Source organism: Bos taurus, chromosome 7, assembly GCF_002263795.3.
Source record: "Bos taurus isolate L1 Dominette 01449 registration number 42190680 breed Hereford chromosome 7, ARS-UCD2.0, whole genome shotgun sequence".
NCBI lineage: Eukaryota > Metazoa > Chordata > Mammalia > Artiodactyla > Bovidae > Bos > Bos taurus.
In genome coordinates, this window is record NC_037334.1 from 37,631,157 (window position 1) to 37,648,657 (window position 17,501).

Sequence of the window (17,501 nt, forward strand, 5' to 3'; positions counted from 1 at the left end):
TATACTTCAGCATGATCATGTCCATGTTTATTGACCTTTAGGAACAACTATATTTTTCATACACTGAATAACTCCAAAATGAATAGAAGTTGGAAACTACCATTTAAAGTTTCCACTAGTCTCCAAGGTCCGTCTCATTTAGTGATACAAGATCATTTTGGACTTTTACAACAGTATAATTAACTTTCTTTAAATTTTAGATTCTTTCTTCTGATCATATATCCATCCAGAAAGCTAGGTACAACATTTAAATCAAGTAAAATATTATAGACTTAACCACCCTTGGGATATTTTTCAAATGCTTTTGGAAATTTTTATGGAAGGTAATTTGTCATGCATAGTTGGACAAATTTATTTAGCTGAAAATGAATACAAAAATAAGTCCATATGCATAGCCACGAAAATTTAAGGAAATGAGAAAAATTAAGATTGAGTCTAACTGCAATTTTCTGAACACTACAATTCAATTCACATAACTAAATGTTTTAAAGACAAGAAATATGTTCTTGTCTTCCACTTAAGGAGATCAACATTTTTCACTGCTTTAATAAAGCATTCTATATCTCTTATAGGCAAAAAAAAATGATATAACCCAAGAGGCCAAATATATCTGAATAATATGTGCACATTATTAAATATCAGTGTTAGCTTATGCTATCATTAAATTTAAGCTAAGATTATGAAATATAAAGACTAATTGTTCCTAAATCATATCCCACTAATATATTAGCAAAATTAAAACATCTTGGGAGGAAAAAGCAGTTTTTTGTAGCTTTCTAAGACTGATTTACCAAAAATGAATTACTCTCGAAAATAAAATCTGCTTCCACTTGTGAAAAATCTGTCACATTGCGGACAAATATTCAATGAACAATCAAAATGATGATAAGAACATAGAAATTTAAGCACTTGTAATAATACGAGGGCTTCAGAGACAATAGACACATAATAATGAAAACAGATTTCATCTGTCTTCTTGCCTCCTTGGCAGCATTAACTTGAGCCCTGTATACATCAGCGTGTTTGGACATAGGCAAGCTTCACTCTAGAGCTACAGTGAGCGTGCAGGAAGCCAGCTGTGAGGTTGCAGTCCCTCAAAGGCCAGAATAATGCAGACTTACTTGTAGAGTGCCAAGATGCACAACAGAAACCTTACTCCTTCCCATATGGATCACTGCCTTCCTTCTGAGATGAGGCTCTGGTTTCTGGCCTGGGGATGAGAAGTGCAGCAGGGGAGCCAACTGTTCTGGTTTCATGGACAGACCTTTGATTAATCCTCCTGTTTCAGCTCTACGTCTTCTTCCTGCCCGACTTCATACTTGGCAGATTCTCAGTTCAGAGGCTCTTTCAGGCTCAGACAGGCTGGTCAGTTTCCTCTCACCTCCTCTGTAGCCTCCTCACAGCTTGCTTCATCAGTCATCTCACTCTCATCTTTCCTTCTCCCGTCATTTGTTGAAAACTTAACAAGTACTAGTGAGTCTCTGATTTTCTTTTTCTTTGCTTCATCAATCTGTTCTTTCTGTGCTTCTACGCTTCTATTTTAGTGACGTCTCAGGAGGGACAGGAAAATCAACATGTGTGCTCAGGCCTCCATCTTACCCTACGTAGGACTACTTCTTGAGCTTGTCAACAAGACTACTTCCATCTGGTGAATATAATTATACACAAAAACCTTACCTGCTCACGTGTATAATAGAATAGCTAACTTTTCTGAGATCCCCCCAAAATTTAAAACTTCACAGCATTTCAATTCAATATAAATTGTCTACAAATGGGAAATCAGGCATTTTTATACCTGAAGGGTAAAAATTTACTATTATGACACTCAGTGCTTAATTAAGAAAACGTAATCCATGTAGTGAATTTCAAAAAGACAGCTTCTGTTTCAAGTTCAAAGGATTCCTTACAAACTAAAAGATAAAACGCATTTTTTTCCCAATTATCTCAACAACTGAATAATTATCAATAAGCTGCAAGATAATGAAAACTAGATGTCTGAAAGTAAAAATTATGCTCCCCCCACCAAAAGAAGGCATAAGTAAAAAGGATCAACTACAATTGCTTAGGGAAGTTTGGGGGGAATATATAGTATCATTATTCATAAAATCAAATTTGAAAAAATAGCAATAGTACAATCCTTAAAAACTGTGGAAACATATTAACTTTATGACAAACATACCACTGAATAACAAATATGACTGTTAAGTGACTTATGTGAAGCACAATTAATTGAATCAATATGTTGATTTAAACTTTACTGCCATTGTCTCATTGCTGGTTCATAAAATCAGATGTGGAACTGGTCTCAAGCCCAGAAACCACAAAGAAACAAAAATATAATAAGAAGCACAAGTCATCTAAAGGCAGCTTAAAATCTGCACTGTATTAAACACTTTAAGATTTTAATTAAGTATAGAAAGAGAAAAACTGTTTTTTAAAATCACAAAATAATATAGTTTACTTGATGTAAATCCACAGACCATCTCAGCCACACTGGAATATCTATTAATCTTTTAGAATTCAAATTTTATGCAGTGGAGAGGGAGGGAGGGCCATGGTGGGGCTGGGGAGAGGGGATAAACTGACCTTAAGTATCTTCCTCATTTCAAAATTCTCTAGTCAACTTCACATTCTCAATTCTTTATTTACTAATACTTCAACAGTTTATTACCATTACAAATAAAAGTTACTTTTTACTTATATCATGGTAACTTCAAAATCCTACATCAGACAAATATGTTTAGATTTAAAACCCAATGTTAAGACAAATGAACACTAGAATATGAGACTCAGCAGTTCACCATGGCCAGGTCATCTGATCTACCCAGATGTCTGACAGAATGCTAGGGCACAGTAATCACTGGAATAATGTTTCGGAACCTACTTGTTGTCATAAGACAAAAAGTAAAGAATTTTTCAATAAAAAGGAAGGACCTGTAATCATTCATATATTTGACACAGCCCCAACACACGAGTCCTGAATATACTAAAGTAAACAGAATAACAGGGTAGGAATTTTGACTTTAAAGGAAGAAGATAATGAACTAACTAGTCTAATATTCCTTCACTACAAACAATAAAAATTGGTAAAGACAGTATTACTGAAATTTACCACAACATAAAATTGTAATAATGGATATTGTACTATTTTTTAGTTTTTGTTTTAGTGTTGTTTTAAAAGATTGGTGGGAAAGTAAAAAAACAAAAAATAAGATGACTTGTATAGCCATGCTACAACAGTTCTCAACTTCGACTCTAACAGAACCAAAAATTGTAATACAATTTTTCTGTCCTCCGAGCCACTCCCAAAGATGCTGTGCATCTTGAGGCCAGGGCAGATGTATTAAGACAAAACAAAATTACATCAACAAAAAGAAAGCTGCAGAAGGCTATCCTGATGCCTATCTAGGAGCAGGCACACCTGGTCCAACTTATTTTCTCTTAACCTTTCCCAAGTCTTTGTCGTAAAAATCTCCATTCTGTGTCTGTCATCCAGTTTCCGTTCCTAACTTTCATGTTACATTTTTTCTAACTATTCCTCACAGAGGTGCCTTGCAGTTCATCTATATCAGAACTGAAACTTTCAGTGTTGCCCCAAAGCTACATGGAAGTCAATTTATGCACTCTAAACTTTTATTTATGGAGAATTCAAGGTCACAGAGGTATAACTGTTTAATGAATATTCTGATGTGAGCACAGGACATAGGGGTAAATACTCAGGTTTTGATCCTTTATTCATTGAAGAAAAGCAATACATGACAAAAAGCATGAAATTCTGGTGAAAAGTAGCACAGGTGAATTCAAAGATCAATTTATACCTGGCAGACTTCAGTACCCCAAAATATACTGGTTTGAAACAATCTGAAGGAAAAAAAAAAACACAATCTTTTTTTTATCAAAAGCAATCTCTCAGTGATAAGAAAGTCTTCATCAGTTATTACAGGGGATCTCTTACAGTGGCCTTTCATGAGCACCCCTCTTTGGAGTTAAAAAGATTACATGGTCTAGAAATGGCTAGATGCATCATAGTTCAGTTTGAAATTCGTGTTTCAAATCTGTGTTTTACATTTTTGAGATACTTACAATGCTTTTCCAACAGATTTCATCTAATTTCTTACCTATTTTGCAATTAGTAAGCTCACTATCCTAATAACTACTACTGCTCTTATGACACTAACATACACAATTTACCAACTTTCAGACTATGTATGAATATTAAAAAATGTATTATACTCTAGAAGTTGCCTTTAGTACAATAAATTTTAACCATATCAAACTTTTGCCTTTGTTTTCCACTCTTTACAACCAAACTTAAAACTTTTTACTCCGGCTCAAATGCATTAAAATTGCACCTCCTCAGAATTCAATTTTTCTGATAACTGTTTAACTTTTAAAAACTCATAGCTAATATGGCAAAAATCATCACAATGATGTAAAGCAATTATTCTCCAAACAAACAAACAAAGAAAACTAATGGCTACATAGTGGAGGTTATTAGGAAACCAGATGCTTGAATAATTCCAGGAAACTTATCTCATTCTTGACTGTTTTGAAACCTAACTGCTGCTAAGTCACTTCAGTCGTGTCTGACTCTGTGCGACCCCATAGATGGCAGCCCACCAGGCTCCCCCATCCCTGGGATTCTCCAGGCAAGAACACTGGAGTGGGTTGCCATTTCCTTCTCCAATGCATGCAAGTGAAAAGTGAAAGTGAAGTCGCTCAGTCGTGTCCGACCCTCAGGGACCCCATGGACTGCAGCTTTCCAGGCTCCTCCGTCCATGGGATTTTCCAGGCAAGAGTACTGGAGTGGGGTGCCATTGCCTTCTCCGTGAAACCTAATTAATAGATTTTCTTCAAACTGTTTTTCTTGGGACCTTACATTCACATAAAGGTTAAAGAAAAAGTTCATAAGACTTTATTTTTGATACAGAGGAATATTCTAACACTAAAAGGATAATAATTTAAGAACCAGAATAGCTCCTTATTTTCTTTTTTTTGCTGGGGGTGGGGAGGGAGGTAAAGATTTCAAATTAAATTGTCAATATATGTATAGATTAGAAGGTCGAATAAACAGCCAAATCTGAGTGTTTAGAGCTGCATTTCTTTTCTTTTAAAATATGTCAATTCTTGCAGAAAAAAATATGTGATCTAATTCTAAAACACCATTTAAACAGTTTAATATGGGGACTGCCAATCCCACATATAAGAAGCTTTCTGAGACAGAGAGAGAGAGTTGGAGGATATTTATTTGGCTTAGTGACTAAAGCCATCTTAAACCACAAACTTACATACTGAAAAATAGAACAATTTTTTTTAATTTTTTAAGTTATTAAATAAAAAAGAAGGAAATCTGTGCAATTTGTATTCTTTAACTTTTTGTGATTAGTTTCTATCTGAGCAAATCTTATAAAAATAAGAAAACCTTTAGACAAATATTTAATGTAAGGAGATGTCTGTTAAATTTGAGAACTCAAAGCAGGGTAATAAAATGATTAAATCTACATTTTGGAAAAAAAAATCAAGTATTTGCTGAGTCTGCCATATGCTTAACTAATTTGAGACCTAAATTATGGTGTGTGAAAATTGAGGAAATAAATTTTCTCTATAAGGCAGACAGCCTTATAGAAAACATGTTTTCTCAAATTTATATCAATTAAAAATTTCCAAATAAAGTTTTCTGATTGGACTATCAACAGGTTAAGTTTCCTACTCAACAGTTTAAATAACTTACTTGATAATACTATTTGATTCTAAAAAGGCTGACATAAAATGTAGTGTGTATAAATCAGAAAAAGCATAATACTGGTTGTATCATAATACTGCTGCTAAGTCGCTTCAGTTGTGTCTGACTCTGTGCGACCCCATAGACGGCAGCCCACCAGGCTCCCCTGTCCCTGGGATTCTCCAGGCAAGAACACTGGAGTGGGTTGCCATTTCCTTCTCCAATGCATGAAAGTGAAAAGTGAAAGTGAAGTCACTCAGTCATATCCGACTCTCAGCAACCCCCTCTACTGCAGCCCACCAGGCTCCTCCATCCATGGGATTTTCCAGGCAAGAGTACTGGAGTGGTGTGCCATTGCCTTCTCCAATCATAATACTAGCGTGTGGAAAAAAGGACACAACTCCTTACATACTTACATAATTATTTTCTATTTTCTTTTTTTTTGTTCCTCTTTTATGTAAAAGTGAGTATATTGTACACATATGATCCATATAAATAAATTACATGTATATAGAAGGGGGCATACACCTAAATTTTTATTGATAGAGTATATAATCAGGGAAGACTGGAGTAATACAATAAAATTTTCCAACTATAACATTGGAAAATATTCATGACAGAAGATTGTAATTACTTCTTAAATAGGGCACAGAGAGTAGGAGCCATGAAGGAAAAGATTGAGAAATACATCAGAGAAATAAGATCATATTAAAATTAAAAATTTATTTTCCTCAAAAAAATGCCTTAAGACAGAAAGCAAGCCACAAAGCATGAAACTATAATCTACAATCAACAATGGATGTGTCTAGGATATCTACAAATAAATATGAAAAACAGCAACTTGATAGATAATAGACTTGAAAAAGCACTCTACATAATGGGTTTCTAAACGGTCAATATACATATCAAAAAGTGCTTAACTCACTAACAATCAGGAAAAGCAAATTGAAAGCTCACTGCAACGTCTCTCTACAAACTCACCAGAACGGCTGAAATTAAACACAGTGATAATATCAAGTTTTGGAGAAGAAATGTATCAACCACAGCTCTCATACACATCTGGTAATAAGCAAATTGGTACAGCAACTTTGGGAAACTTGATTATCTACTAAAATTGAACCCATGATCTAACAATTCACATCTAAGTATATGTTCAACAGAGATGCATGTGTATGTGTACCAATCATAGTACAAACTCAAATTTCCATCAATATGAAAAATGGTTACACACACCATGGTATGGTCACACAATGGAATACTATGCTGCCAGGAATGAACTGGTGCTATACAAAACATGGAGGAATTACACACATGCCATGTTGTGGGGAAAAAGTACCCAGAGACAAAACAGTGAATTCTGACTGATTCAATTTACACAAAACTAATCCACGATATTAGGATAGATGGGAGAGTGATTAACTTTGGGAAGCAGGAAAGGGGCAGTGGTTAGGAATCAGAAAGAGGGGTTCCAGGGATGCAGATAACACTTCCCTTCTTCAGTGGTTGGTGGTTACACAGGAGTGTTCATTTTGTGATAACTCACTGAGCTGTATGTATGTCATACTTCCTTAAAACATACGGAGACCAAAAGCTAACTTTAGCAGCTTTACTCTGAAGATGAATTTATTATTTTCTTAAACATGGGCAAGTTTTTCTTCTAACTTTTCACAGAATCCTAGAATTGTTTTAGTATAACAGCTAAAATGTCCTCATGCTAAAATGTCCTCATGCAAGAATTGTTTTAGTATAACAGCTAAAATGTCCTCATGCTTTAAAAATCATCATTAGCAAGTATAGTATTTATTTTACTATGTAACTTAAAAAGTTTATATAAGTCTTTTAAAGTCTATATTACTTAAAAAGTTTCCAAAGAAATCAATCAGGAAATAACAGTTGAACCTGAATACTGGAGTAATTACTTGAATATAATTCAGAAACTAAAAAATAAAGACGATAAAAACGAAATGTTTTTAACAGAAAAGTTCAGTTGGAGATATATAGAACTATTTGAGATATACAGAAAAATAATTTCTTCTAAACTGAAAGAAAGGCAATGCCAAAGAATGCTCAAACTACCGCATAGTTGCACTCATCTCACACGCTAGTAAAGCAATGCTCAAAATTCTCCAAGCCAGGCTTCAGCAATACGTGAACTGCGAACTTCCAGATGTTCAAGCTGGTTTTAGAAAAAGCGGAGGAACCAGAGATCAAATTGCCAACATCCGCTGGATCATAGAAAAAGCAAGAGAGTTCCAGAAAAACATCTATTTCTGCTTGATTGACTATGCCAAAGCCTTTGACTGTGTGGATCACAATAAACTGTGGAAAATTCTGAAAGAGATGGGAATACCAGACCACCTGACCTGCCTCTTGAGAAACCTATATGCAGGTCAGGAAGCAACAGTTAGAACTGGACATGGAACAACAGACTGGTTCCAAATAGGAAAGGGAGTACGTCAAGGATGTATATTGTCACCCTGCTTATTTAACTTATATGCAGAGTACACCATGAGAAATGCTGAGCTGGAAGAAGCACAAGCTGGAATCAAGATTGCTGGGAGAAATATCAATAACCTCAGATATGCACTGCCCTTATGGCAGAAAGTGAAGAGGAACTAAAAAGCCTCTTGATGAAAGTGAAAGAGGAGAGTAAAAAGGTTGGCTTAAAGCTCAACATTCAGAAAACTAAGATCATGGCATCCAGTCCCATCACTTCACGGGAAATAAATGGGGAAACAGTGGAAACAATGTCAGACTATTCTTTGGGGCTCCAAAACCACTGCAGATGGTGATTGCAGCCATGAAATTAAAAGACGCTTACTCCTTAGAAAGAAAGTTATGACCAACCTAGATAGCATATTGAAAAGCAGAGATATTACTTTGCCAACAAAGGTCCGTCTAGTCAAGGTATTGGTTTTTCCAGTGGTCATGTATGGATGTGAGAGTTGGACTGTGAAGAAAGCTGAGCGCCACAGAATTGATGCTTTAGAACTGTGGTGTTGGGGAAGACTCTTGAGAGTCCCTTGGACTGCAAGGAGATCCAACCAGTCCATCCTAAAGGAGATCAGTCCTGGGTGTTCATTGGAAGGACTGAGGCTGAAGCTGAAACTCCAATACTTTGGCTACCTCATGCGAAGAGTTGACTCATTGGAAAAGACTCTGATGCTGGGAGGGATTGGGGGCAGGAGGAGAAGGGGACAACAGAGGATGAGATGGCTGGATGGCATCACCAACTCTATGGACATGAGTTTGAGTGAACTCCGGGAGTTGGTGATAGACAGGGAGGCCTGGCGTGCTGTGATTCATGGGGTTGCAAGGAGTCAGACACGACTGAGCAACTGACCTGAACTGAACTGAAACTGAAGGACACTCCCTCCAATGCAAAGAGGTTATCTTAATCAGTGGTATACAACTGTGTCAAGCTAAAAAGCCCCTTCACACTGAACTGAATTGTATATGGGAGCTGGAGAACCACAGATTTCACCGCCACATTGCAAAAGGTAGCAACCCTATTTCTGACATGACACAGCCTGTCAGGACTATACATTATATTTCAGAAGTCCAGGTTATGTTTGCATATTTGTTTTCCTACCAGCAGTAAGTAAGTTTAACCTGCCCTTTGTGATTTATCTGTTGTCATACTGGTTTGAACCAAACTGAGTCAAACCAAAGCAACTGTGATTAGAAATGAAGGGCTCTGAGGTGTCACAAGTGGGGGCCCAGTAGTGGGTATATACTGAACATATACAAGTTGAACATCTCTGTCCTAAAAAAGTTTTTTATATTAAAGTATCAAAATCATGATTTAAAAATGGTATTTGTCTTTCTCCATCTAGTTAAAAAAAAATTCAATCCCTGGTGTTGAGACTTCTCCCTTAAAACAGCCTTAGTGTAAATATTCAGAAATAACAATGCTAAGTAAGCTGAAAGAAAAGACAAAACCAACTTTGACGTTGTTGAACATTTCCTTAATATCAAATTATAGAATACTGTGTGTGCTGTATACTATTAAAATTGCTTTACATACATTAATTCATTTCATCCTCAAGCAACCTATGAGATACAGAATGAGACAGAGAAATTAAGTACTTGTGCAAGGTAACAAAAATGACATTTGAACCCAGGCAATCCGATTGTAATTTCTGCTCATAACAGAAAAGACTGGTCAACTCTAGCTAAAATGTATATCCATATAAAATAGTGAACACAGGAGCATTCATAATATTCATTCATTCAACAAATACTTAACTGAGTGCTTAAGACAGGCCAGGCATTACTCTAGGTGTTTCAAATTCAACAGTTTATAAAACTAAAGTTCCCTGCTCCTGTGGAAGTTTTCATTTGGTGGAAGCTGACAATAAATAAGTAAAATACATAATCTGTCTAATAAAACATAGGGCTTGTCTGAAGCCATGGGGCATGAGATATACTGGAAATACGCTGCACTGTTATTCTTAGGGTGTAAAGAGAAGGTTTCGCTGATGAGGTGACATCTGAGTAAAGATCTGCAAGAAGTGAAAGGATAAACCATGAGAATATCTGGGAGTGGAACGTTCTAGACAGAAATATCAACAAGTACAATATTCCTGAGGAGAATGTGTGCATGGTATCTTCAAGAAACAACAAGGAGAAAGAATGTCTGGAATACAGTTAAGTAAGAGGGAGGTGATGAGGTAAGAGAGGGAGAGGGAGAGGCTTTATTTACATAAAGGCACTGTGAGATTTTGGCTACTGTTTTCAGATAGGGAGCCATTTAAGGGATTTGCACAGACAACCAAGACTGAACTTGGGGCTTTAAGGGTTCTAGAAGAATCTGTGGTAACGGGAGAAATATTTGGCATTAACGTTAAGAGGTGAAAAGTAATGAACAAAAACAGAAGGGTCATAATCAGTGAGGTTAACATTTCTAAAGGGTCAGGGTCTTTACTGACAGAGAGAAAGGGAGAGAAAAGAGGCTAAAATTCCCACCAGCACTGTGGCTGGGAAGAATCCAATCTGAATAACATCTGCTATGGAAGCCAAACAGACAGTGGAGGCAGACACGACAAAGGAAGATAGGGAAACTCCCAGCAGCATGAGAGTCATGTAATGGGTTCCTCCTGGAAATACTTACAGGGAAAGACAGAGAGTGTCACTGAACAGCAATGCCAATCAACAAGGCAGCTTTGCTAGCTAACACTTGCAAGCCAGGCATTTAAAAGACTTGCCTGCTTTAAAAACAGGCAAAAAGTCCTAGATAGCATGAAAAAGAATACGATTTCAATTTTGTAATAATCATTAAAAAAAGGTCACATAAAGAGCAAAAAATACCCCCAGTTCACATATAAATTCTCGAGGGAGTAATAATCTAATGCATATTGTTTTGAAGACGGGTAAAATTATTACTTTAATACCATAAAATGGATGAGTAAGGAATGATATAAGCTGCTTATGCAAATATATTTGAAATGAAGTAAAATTCGGTGTTCAAATGGAGAAGCTATTGAAGTGTCCAGTAATGATACATTTAAATAAGGCAATTTGGCTGGAAGTGCATTCATCTGTAAATAATTTACACACAGATCGAGTTATTAACTAGTTAAAAAAAAAAGTATGAGTTCTGAAAGCATACCCAAAAGGATAATTTCAGCTCTAAGGACAAAGAACACAGATTTTAAAAGGGTCTTAGAGTTCCTTTCAAGAAGAGATTCTTTGAAGTATAAATGGCTGGTAGGGGCACAGGAAGAAGCTGACGTGGAGCCTTGGGAGTCCTGGGAAAGAGAGGACACAACTCTACTAACTCAGTCACTCAGCAAAGAGTCTGGGTCTCGGCCATCTCTGCAGGTCTGAGACTTTTCATTTTGCTGGAAAACCCTCCCCTGGTCTAACCAACTAACCAACTGTCTACATCCCAACCGTGAACTTCCACCTTGAAGGTACTATTTTTGTAATACGACATAGAGGTCAATCATTTCTATATTTCAGATCTGTGCTTTTTATACCTATTTTGCAGTTTTCTCCATTTGTGAAATGTGCCAAAATCTACTCATTTACTTAAAAAAAAAAACAAAAAAAAAACGACACAGGTACAATGAAGAAGAGAGAGTATGAGCTAATAATAAGAAGCTCATCGGTTAAAAACATTAAATGGAGAACAGGCTGATAATGAATACTTTTAATTCCTTTGAGGAAGCTTTCTGGTTCTTCAGGATTCAGCATTATAAAAGCTGTAATTCCCTTTGACTGCTAATCATAGGATTGCTGCTTGTTTGTTAGATTTTGAGTTTCAATTTGAATCAGTTGCCTTCCTGGATAATAACTGCTTACCTGTCACTTATATTTTTGGGGTATTTCACTGTATACTCGGGTTAGAGTCACTGCTGCTTTCCTCTCCTCTTATCACCTAGTATGTTTTATTGGAGATGCACTTTTAGAGTTCTTGCAAGTCTGCCTCATCTATCTTTGCTTTCACATTTCACGGACAGTTTAGCTCAGTATATAAACTTCTAGTTTCAAAATCATTCTCCTATAGAACCCTAACAACATTTTCTCCACTATGGCCTAGTATTCAGGGCTGCCACTGTGACGTGTTAATAACTGTCTAATTCAGGTTTTTTTGTTCGTAACTTATTTTTCTCTTCAGGGTCTCAGGACTTTCTTCTTTAGTGTCAGTAGACTAAAATGCCAAAAATATGCATTTACAAGGGAGTATTTTATATTCATTCATTCTGTTTGATACTTGCTCAGCCCTTCTATCTAAAGATTAATACCTTTGTTTAGATCTTATGATTTTGTAATTATTATTTCCTTAACTTCCTCTCTGGATTTGACATACATTATTTGTGCCCATTCATTATCTTTGAATACGCTTCTGTGTTTTGTTCTATTTCACACTTTATGTTCTTTAAAAATAAGAACATGTTACAGTTTGTTAGAAAGTGAGAGATGCTACTGAAATGAAAAAGTGGAGCACAGGAAGTAAGTTCAGGCGCTGGAGGCAGTGGGAGCGTAAAGGTTGTGATTTTTGAACAGGATGATCAAGGTAGGCCTGCCTAAGAAGCTGACGTGCAAGCACTGAGAAAAGGCTACATGGCTGTCTAAAGGAAGAAGATTCCAGCGAGAGATACAACTAGTACTAAGACTCTAAAGCAGAAAGTTCCTGGAATGCTGGAGGAACCGTAAGACGACCAGCACAACTGAAGTAAACTCAGTGAGGGAGACAGGGTGGTAGAAAACAAGACCAGAGAGAAAACCTCGAGGGGACCACGTCATTTAGGATTTTGTAGACTACTGCAGAGACCTCCCAGTATGTGTAAAAGGGACTTCCCTTGTGGCTCAGCTCGTAAAGAATCCGCCTGCAATGTGGGAGACCTGGGTTCGATCCCTGGGTTGGGAAGATCCCCTGGAGAAGGGGCTTGGGGAATTCCATAGACTGTGTAGTCCCTGGGGGAGCAAAGAGTCTGAAACGGCTGAACAACTCTCACTTTCACTGCATGGCAGAACAGTAATGGTTAAATTTGAGCATTTCCCCTTTGACTGGTAGTATTATTAAAAACAGATTTAATGTTCCAGTTATAAAAATTATGATTTATTTTTACTTTATTTCCACTGTAATTTCAGGAATTTTGACAAAAAACAATACCCCATCATGCTTTTATTCTAAACTATAGATGTTATTTGAAAAAAAATGTATGCAATATTTGAAACTTAACTACTCTGAGAAAATATTCCCTGCTTTTTATTACATGGTCAAATTATTATTCAGTAAAGTTCATTTGGTTATATTTATTTAGAAAAAAAGACACTTTGCATTTTTTGTAAATCAGCAGTGATGCTAAATCCTACATCTCTCGATTTGTACCAATACCATCATCTCCTACTGAAAAGAGAGGATAACAGGAGAAACCTTGGGAAAGATTAAATGACAGCAAAGCTAAGGGGTCAGACTAGAATATCTTAGTTGTTTCAAAGCAATTTTCTCGGTTGTAATCAAAATAAATTTAATAAAGCTAGAAACAATCTGCCCCTAGAATGTTATAATCTCCTGTTTTGAATAAATTCATATTATCTGGAAATCAATATGGCTCATGTTGCACACAAATAAGGTCTGAAAATAGTAACACCCCAGAGCTCCAACAGGATGCCATATCCTTGAACTTTTTAGATCAAAATGAAAGTCTATTTCCTGGAAGAAATGATGCTTCTGAGCAAGACATTTCTTAAAATACTATTTCCAGAATTACTTGCAACCACCATAATGAAACATTAAGTCATCAGCCTGATTGTTAACAGCACTGGTGACATAGAAAAACTGCTCATATTTACTGGACCACATGACAATTAAGAACAGAGCATTTTTATGATTAATAGTTTAAAAGGCAGGAGTTTTCAATGAACTAACCGGAGCAACTTTCAATTCTTTGATAATTGCCCTGACCAGTTTTAACTAGATTAAAGTAATTTGAAAATGTTTCTCTAAAAGTTACATCTGTTAATAGTTACAAACCAGCTTAAATTCCCATTAAGTTTTATTCAACAAATCTCAAGATTCTGCTCTGAGAACCTCATAAGTACCCACTATTCTATAACAGGATTAGCAGTACATTTCCACATTATGTTGGTTTGGAAAATTTTTTTAATGTGTAGGCTCCCTAGGAGTTCATTTTCAACCAAACAATATCAACCCACTTAAGCCATAAAGACCCATTTCCACTGGCAACAATATGAAAACCAAAACGTATTACATGGGGCAACTCCCAGGGAATAAGCCCAGCAAAGCACAGAACCAGGATTGTGAGGGAGACTCAGCTTTGATAAAATACCACTGAATAATACTTAAACCAGACATCATTTCTGTTGTTTACAAATACAGGTCTGTTTAAAGTCTTCAGTTGTTTAGGCTAACCATTTAGATGATCCTAAACTTCCTTGAAGCCTTTGCATTTAGCTTTCCAAGTATTTGGTTCTGGTTTTGCTTCAAGCTTAAAGTAATTCTAGCATCCTATAGCAACACATTGCAACAACAAGTTGATTTTTAACAATGTCTTCTATATAGAGATCAATGTTTTTAACTGTTGTCTCTTTAAGAGAAGGGAACAGTAAAGTGTGTCTTTACATGTCAAACATATTCTCAGTCTGTATGAATCATGGCTTTCAACCAAAAATGGCGATACTAACATAACTCTTCATGCAAGGATCACAGTAGATTTTATATACTTGTAGTTAACAATTCTCACAAGATTTGTTGGAATTAATAACACATATTTTTGTAAAACAAACCTCTATTTCTCCCATCCAAACCTATTCCCCTTCAACTTTGTTTCATAAAAATGAGCACAAGGAAGGGCAGACAAACAAAAAGAGATCACGACATGAGACAGGGCATGTACGTTCTTACATTGTACAAAGGGAGGACAGACGGCAAATGAATGAAGTGCATCAATGCGAGAAAGGAGCTGAACAGAGGCGAATGCAGAAAAATAGGGGAGGAAATGGAAGAGGTAAGATGGAGAAAGAAAGATAGATAAGCGGGAAAAAAACACAGGAAGAGAAAGGAGAGATTTGGAGGGCAAAAAGAAAACAAAATGAAAAAGCAAAAAGAATGGAAAGCCTTCAAAAAATATTTGAAGGTCCATTTAAGGTGGACCTTAATAAGCTGATAAAATTCTGATTAAGCTGAAGGAACTTACTGGGAGCCACATTTGATGAAACTGCTTGAATTTTCAAATACTAATTAAAAGTTTGTTTTTAAAAAAACATTTCCTTTAATCCTCTCATTTATGTTTATAAAATAATGCTATAGACAGGAATTAAGGACACAGCCAGAAGTGACTATGATATCCAAGAACTTTTGGGGAAAAAAAGAGAAAAAACTTGACATATTTTAAAATTATAATAGATACTAACCATACTATGTATAAACTGAGAAAAGTGAAGTAGTAGCTACTATATCAGAGAAGGCGATAGCACCCCACTCCAGTACTCTTGCCTGGAAAATCCCATGGACGGAGGAGCCTGGTAGGCTGCAGTCCATGGGGTGGCAAAGAGTCGGACACGACTGAGCGACTTGACTTTCACTTTTCACTTGCATGCATTGGAGAAGGAAATGGCAACCCACTCCAGTGTTCTTGCCTGGAGAATCCCAGGGACAGGGGAGCCTGGTGGGCTGCCGTCTATGAGGTTGCACAGAGTCGGACACGACTGAAGCGACTTAGCAGAAGCAGCTACTATGTATTGCAACACACAGTATCCTAGATATGATTTCAAAGCTTTTAAGACTACTACCCTAAGGCTTCCCTGGTGGCTCAGTTGATAAGGAATCCACCTGCAATGCAGGAGACCCAGGTTCTATTCATGGGTCAGGAAGATCCCCTGGAGAACGGAATAGCAATCCACTCCAATATTCTAGCCTGGGAAATCCCATGTGCAGAGGAACCTGGCAGGCTACAATTTATAGGGTCAAAAGAGTCGGATATGACTTAGTGACTAAACCACCATACTACAGTTAGAAGAAAGCCAAAAACCATGTGATTAGGGAAAGCATAGTTAACAAAAACACAAATTTTAAATTTCACTCTTTTGAATTGAACTGGAGAATTTCTTATATTCACTGCCAAGAAAAACCACCTAAGAAGTGAAAACCTAGATACCTTCATTGCTGAAATACTGACTTTGAGGAAAATACAGTTCAAAACAATAAAATAGAAGAATTCCCATTTGCCAGAGAGGGTATGATTCTCCAAATAATCTGATGTTTAAGAACTTAAGAAATACAGTTGGGCCAAAAATAAAGTAGCTGACACTAAAAAACTCTTATTATGAAAAACTGCAACAGAAAATTCCAGATGAACTAGCAATTAACTATTTCAATTATAGTTATTTCATGTCAATTATATTTAGCCAAAATTATAGCACTATATCTACCACAAATAGGCTGTAGAATCAGCTTGATCTTATTTTACAAGGCTCTAAGAGCTGGCTTAGAAAAGACCCTGCTGCTGGGAAAGACTGACGGCCAGAGGAGAAGGGGACGACAGAGGATGAGATGGTTGGATGGCATCACCAACTTGATGGACATGAGTTTGAGTAAACTCCAGGAGTTGGTGATGGACAGGGAGGCCTGGAGAGCTGCAGTCCATGGTGTTGCAAAGAGTCGGACACAACTGAGCAACTTTAACTGAACTGAAGAGCTGGCAAAACCATTTTTAAGAGTATGGAGTAATAGGGAGTACTATTCCAAGCCAGCCTCAGAAATAACCTTAAAAAAAAAGGAATTAAGGACTAAAAAAAAAATTTTTTTAATGCAATTTAAAACTGTATCTGAAATCATTAAGTGGTAAACTGGGAGGAAGGCAATGTCATTTAACACTTGAAAAGCTGTTTCTAAAAAAAAAAAAAGAAAAGCTGTTTCTAATGAGGATGATATACCACACACATATTATACCTACATATCACATTGATATTTGAACTGATTCAAGTAACTTCAAGAACTGTTGATGGTGTGGAGAAATGAACAACACGGTTTTTTATATTAGTTTTCTTGGAGAAAAGTATATGGTAGAGATGGGGCTGTAAAAGAGGTGGGCTTTTTATTTTTAACTTGTATACATCATTGGATCTTAAAGATCCATATCCACTGGACATTTAACGATAGGAATGTACCCCATGTTTACTGTAAGAACTAAATGCAATAACAGATTTTTTCAGTTCAGTTCAGTTCAGTCACTCAGTCGTGTCCAACTCTTTGCAACCCCATGAATCGCAGCACGCCAGGCCTCCCTGTTCATCACCACCTCCCGGA

The 17,501-nt window shown here is 36.5% G+C and overlaps 1 protein-coding gene across 2 annotated transcripts in view; it reads right to left on the minus strand.

Annotated features, from left to right (window-relative positions):
• The window catches only part of COMMD10 (COMM domain containing 10), a 184,318-nt gene that overhangs the window by 32,387 nt on the left and 134,430 nt on the right, over positions 1 to 17,501 (minus strand). The window contains exon 6 of one of the 2 annotated variants that reach the window (XM_059888321.1): positions 1 to 17,501. This exon is cut by the window's right edge and continues 85,251 nt beyond it. The gene's annotated coding sequence lies outside the window, so the exon portion shown is untranslated. 2 annotated transcript variants of the gene reach the window in all.